The sequence below is a fragment of the Hyposmocoma kahamanoa genome, unplaced genomic scaffold (genome assembly GCF_003589595.1).
Source record: "Hyposmocoma kahamanoa isolate Upper Pololo Valley unplaced genomic scaffold, ASM358959v1 92, whole genome shotgun sequence".
Taxonomy (NCBI): domain Eukaryota; kingdom Metazoa; phylum Arthropoda; class Insecta; order Lepidoptera; family Cosmopterigidae; genus Hyposmocoma; species Hyposmocoma kahamanoa.
This window is the reverse complement of record NW_020654748.1, coordinates 7,872,044-7,878,007: the sequence shown is the minus strand read 5'-3', so window position 1 is coordinate 7,878,007 and position 5,964 is coordinate 7,872,044. Positions and strand designations below refer to the sequence as shown.

The 5,964-nt window shown below is 35.0% G+C and overlaps 1 protein-coding gene across 2 annotated transcripts in view; it reads left to right on the top strand.

Moving 5' to 3' along the window:
- LOC113236545 (antichymotrypsin-2-like) overlaps positions 1 to 5,964 on the top strand; it is a 22,297-nt gene that overhangs the window by 10,033 nt on the left and 6,300 nt on the right. The gene's annotated exons all lie outside the window — the stretch shown is intronic.

The window sequence follows — 5,964 nt, the reverse complement described above, 5'->3', positions numbered from 1 at the left end:
CTGCGTCAGAAGAAGGGTAATGTCTTGCTGTGAGCGGGTCCGCTACATATCTATGTAATTTACAACACTTGAGCTGCCAATTGAACATATAATTTCTTGCTAAACAAGGTTTTGTTCATTTTAGCACGTCTTTAGAGTTTAGACTACCCCCTAACGTGTCAATATGTGTATAGTTATTACGTTCTTTTATTTTATTTAGGTATTGTGTAGTGTTGTCCAAAGTGTAACAACAATATTTATCCCACTTGTACTAAATACAACTTGGTACTTGGTACTTGGTGTAACGGGCTGGTGTCCGCCACTCGACGACAAGGCGCCTATTTTGCGCCTACTAAATACAATTCTCAACATCTTTATTCCTCTTTATTGTCTTCATTGACTAGTTTTTAAATGTACATTAGAATCAGCATTAAAACCTCGCAATTAATATTTTTAGTTAATTGGGAAATTAATCAAGACTGATAAATGTATACAAATCTTTATTTTGTAAAGGGCAACCCTAGAGTTTCTTACTCATTCTTTTCAGGGAATGCGACGATTTGAAATGTAATTAGTTTACATATGAAATAAAGTTTAATTGAATTTCAGGATTGAAGCGATTCCGTGTCTAGGTATCGCAACGTAAGTCCCTAAGGGAGTCATCACACTTATCTTTACTTATTAAGCTGGTCAGAAAAACCTATAAGTCCATACAATAAGAGCGAAAGAGCCGTCTGGATCGCCGACGTGGATAAACATTTTTCTGACCGATTTAATGCGCATCGATAAGTGTGGTTGACTCTCTAATCCGAAATAAGATTTTTAAGTCCCTTGAATGTCTTGGAGCTAACTTCAAACCTGAATATCCGTTCTATTAGATTTGTTTTAGAAAAGTAACATAAGAACTACCAGTGTGCGTTAACTTATAAAAACGTTTTATTAATTAAGAGCCTATAGTCTATACAACCTCAAATGGAATAGTTGATTCCGCATAACAGTGGAAGTGTTGAATCCAATGACTTTGGAAAAAATATACAGTAAAATTGAGAAAACGTACTAATTATTATATGGAGTCAAAACAAGATTCCTAAATATTTTTACGATAAAAAAAGAACACAAACTTACCTTATCTTACCTACAAGAAAACCGCTGTATTCAATAGGTACTTAATATATACCAATGATTGCTTTTATATCAAATGAATTAAATAGTACACGTATAACGATATACATTTTTCAAATGGCTTTAATTCCATTTGTACAAAAATAAATTCTGAACTAATGCCAGTGTTCCTGCCGCTCGACTATCTACTTTTAATGCTACAAAAATACAGTAACCGTTAAAATTTTCAAGTGCGAATCAGATATTTAAATATATATATATTTGTATATATCTTTATGTGGCCTTACACCATGTTTTACTACACACTTAAAATTAAACTAGAGTGTGACTATAGAGTACAATAAATAGAAAAAAAAACTGTCACATTTTTCACAGTCGGAATTTTTTGCAAAGTAATAACAAAGAATGGCTTCGGTGCGCAAAAAGAAATTCCTTGTTTTTTTTATAATATTAAGTGACGGGACGAACAAGTCGTGCGCCTGATGGTAAGCTACATACCTGTCCATAACAGTTGCAGAGCCACTCAGAGCTTTACATCGCAAAGATCTGCCTGTAATTTCACCAACCGGAACACAGTAGTGCTGACATTACTGATTTTCATCATAGACTATTGTTGATACAATTTTGGGTGTGGCCAGACCGTATGCATGGCGTGATCAACCCGTCTATACGTCACACAGCCACCGTGCCAATAGCTCCGGTACATATCTGAAAAATAGGGAGGGCACTGTACGTGCACCCCGGGCCACACACCCGAGGCACTAGCCTCTTGAGAACCGGATGAAGTCCGTAACAACTGACAACCCTCTCTGTACACGGGCTGATCCGGGGTCAGGATCTGAACATATATTTTTTTTATAACATTAAGTGTCGGGACGAACAAGTCGTGCGCCTGATGGTAAACTACGCGCCTGTCCATAACAGTTACAATGCCGCACAGAGCTTTAAATTGCAAAAATCTGAGGGGTACTACCACTGCGCCCGTCACCCTGAGACATAAGTTGACAAGTCTCACGTGTCTGTAATTTCACCAGCACCCTTACCCTTCAAAACCGAAACACAGTAATGCTGACATTACTGCTTGGCGGCAGAAATAGGTAAGGTGGCAGTACTTCCCTGGATAAACTCTTTAAAAACGGGCTCTATTGCTACTACCTGTATTTTACACATTAATAAACTAGTCGCCAATTCACTCTCAAAACAAAAATACCAAACTGGATTTATTTTGAAATTAAAGCAATATACATAGAAACTCGAAGCGATAAAGAAAGTCAAAATTTCTTTAAATCGCGTATGTTTGTTTTCTTTTTTCAAATTAACCAACATTTCGGGCCATTTACAGGCCCTCGTATGTGTAATATTAATGCAAACCACTCTATTTTTAACCGACTTCAAAAAAGGAGGAGGTTCTCAATTCGACTGTGTGTTCTTTTTTTTTTGTTTTTTTTTTGTATGTATATTACGCGATAACTCCGGTATTTGTGAACCGATTTTCATGATTCTTTTTTGTTGGAAAGGGGGTATTTCCATAGTGGTCCCATTTCATTTTGAAGAAAATCATCCACCTCAAAAGATGGCTGTTCACGCATGAAGATTCATTGTTATAAATAGCGCCTAACTTTAATTTAGGAGCAATTACTTTTAGCATGTAGCAAGTTGATTCTGCTATTTCTCCAATTCAAGGCGTTTTTCTCTCGATATACTTTGAGTAGTGTCGTAGTGAGAACCTATTTTTATTATCTCCAGTATCAAGTCCTGTATAGTGGCGAACTAGGGGATATTTCAATGAAACTTAGCAAATAGACGTAATTCCACACACTTTTGAGGTCGGTTTTTTTAGTACTCTGTACTGAGATTATTCATTATAGTTACATTGTTAATAATGAAATTACGCACCTTTACCATTTACCGAGAATCATTTAATTTACGCTACATACGTTTTGCAAAATATTTTATTTCATCATCAACATCCACAGCTCGACTTCACCCACTGCTGAGTATACGCGTCCCGTAATTTGTGCCATCCACCACGATCCTGTGCTAGTCACACTCGTCTATTGCCCGCAACATGATTATATGATTTCGTTCATCATTGGATTTTCTTAGAATTAATCATTTATTGTAATTATTATGCATTATGCATTTGTGTACATTAGACGTTTCGAACGGTCTAGGAGTGTAGCGTAATAGCACATTAAACACTGTAAGGGCTTATTCCCATTGTCTCGCCAGATAATACTTCGTAAAACATGATCATCAGCATGAATTGAAATTTCTATGATGGTCTATTGATAAACATATACGTATACGTGTATATTTATGTATGTAGATTTATTTTTTCTTTACTTATATATATTTGACTAAACATATCGTAATTACCTTTTCCATCGCCTTTTATGTACGTACATAAAGGTATTACTGAGCACATCGAGTATATAACCAGAAATAGAGACGAAATGAGGGCCATCCATCCCTGGCAACTCTTCAGGCAAATGGGCCTTATATCACACTTTTAAATATCAACTCTCGTTTGCGCTGAAATCACAAATTAGAAAGCTAAAATATATAGTTCAGCGCCAACAACTAACCTGTGTGTACGTCTCCGTATATTCCAAAAATGTTCTGTATTTGTTTTAATCTTTATTAAATATTAAAACAATATAATATCTCTAACAATAACCACCACCGTTCGGTGGTGTAGGAAATACAGTAAAACATCTAATTACAAAACGGACGGAATTACATTTCATCTGTAATTAAGTATTAAATATGTCATTTTTGAATTTTCGTCCATTATATCAAAGCTCAAGTTAAACTAATCGATTTGAAGTGAAACAACTGACGACACTTGTCAATTGTTTCGAATTCGGGCTGGCCAATCGGAGCGCAGTTGTCACCGTAACGATTTGGCAGAATAGTTATATAAAAGAAATACTTTATTTCGTCTCAATATTAACAAAATTGCATACAACGTTGAGACCTTGTTTTAAGTATGAAAACACTTGTATCAGGAGCTCTCGCTCCTCTATAACTAGTACGTAATTACTGTAAAGCAAAGTAAAATAATAGTAATAGTGTGTGTGTGTGAGTGTGCGTGTGTGTTCGTGTGTATGTTTCTCCGTGGGTATGGGTGTTTGTGTGAATAAGTATCAGTGAGCTGTGCGTGTCGTATGTTAAAACCCAGAATAAGTTAGAATATGTTGTATACACCAAGGTATATAGGCAAGTGTAATGTATAAAAGTATTTACTTTATAACTTAATTAGTAACCTTCATTAGAGCCTCAGTCTCTTCATAATTTAACTTATGTAGCCATTGAACTATAGATTTTTTACAGTCATGTAAGTTCATGTGATAGATATTTAAGATTTTATTCATACGGTTATATAAATGAGTTGATTGCTTTTTAAGTTGACGACTGGCAAATATTGTTTTTACAATATGTCAGGGGACAACAAGGTATTATTATTATTGTCTTTTCTGTCTACGTTGTTAGGATCGTATGGAAGATGTTTATGTACTTTTATAATAGTCTGTGCTATGTACAGTTTTCTGACAGAAAGAAGCTTACTAATCGAGTATAGTTGATCAGTTGGGAACCTGTAGCATTTAAAGAGCATTACTTTCAATAAAAACCGCTGAGCCCGTTCAATTTCTATAAATTTTGTCTTTGCTACCCCTCCCCACACAGAAATAGAGTAAGTGATTACAGACTGAGCCAGAGTGAGATAGATTTTAATTATTAACTCTTTTGTTCCTATATGTCAAAGAATTTTAAACATCCATGTTAATTTCCGGATTCTATTAGCTACTTGCTCAATCTGCGCGTACCAGGTTTTCCTAATAGACCAACGTTTTTACGTTGGTCTATTATAACACCCAGATATTTAGCGGAGGATACCTTAACAATATATGGACAGTCACAATTTTGCGCCATGGTTCTCTTCCGCATCTACGAACTTTTAGCTCAAATTCGTTGCTTGGTTGAGTACTACTGTACATCGAGAAGCATATGTAATTGGTTTTATAGGCGTTTAATGTGAGAAGGTTTGTCTCAAGCCAATCATCGAGTCCGGCAAGCCCTCTCTAAGTCACTTCACGTACCTCGTCCCATGAGGCACCCGAAAAAACCAGAACTGTGTCATCAGCGTATGAGAACACCCGGCACTTCTCCGTCCTTAAGTTACATAAGTCATTTATGTATATCAGGAATAAGGTTGGTCCTAATGCACTCCCTTGAGGTATGCCTTATTGAATGGCCCCAACCATGGCGAAATTAGATATAATATTTCTGACTTTTTCGCGCAATGTTTAATCGGTTAGAAAGCGCGAATTGATGCGCGACTTTAAATACACTGTGAAAAGTGATGTAAAACCTGTCATAAAAGTAATGCGCTTGCTAAATTTTAAATATTTATATATAAAAAATAAACTTAAAAAGAATACAGTTATCGATTTTCGGTTTTAAATATTTATAGAAAGCTTAAATATACAAAATAACTCACAAAACAAACCATTTCCAAGAAGTTCTAGGTTTATTCAAGCTAATTTCAATTTAGATTTACAAAGAAAATAAGTTTTTCTCGGCTGCTTCATAGTCATTCTTTAAAAATAAAAATTTAAAGAAGAAAGAATAAGAATTTAAAGCTTTTTCAAAACACTGCTGGGAGCATTTTGTTTATAGCTTTATCTATAGAAAAACTTTAGAATACGAAAAGATGATTTTTACTTGCTTTAGTGTAGTTGATCTTGTAGAACAATATTCACTTCTGTGAAAATTATATGGAATGTGTTATATATGACTAGAAAGGTAGATAAATTCCCTACCATATAAATATAAGGAATATTTTAATGACATACCTAA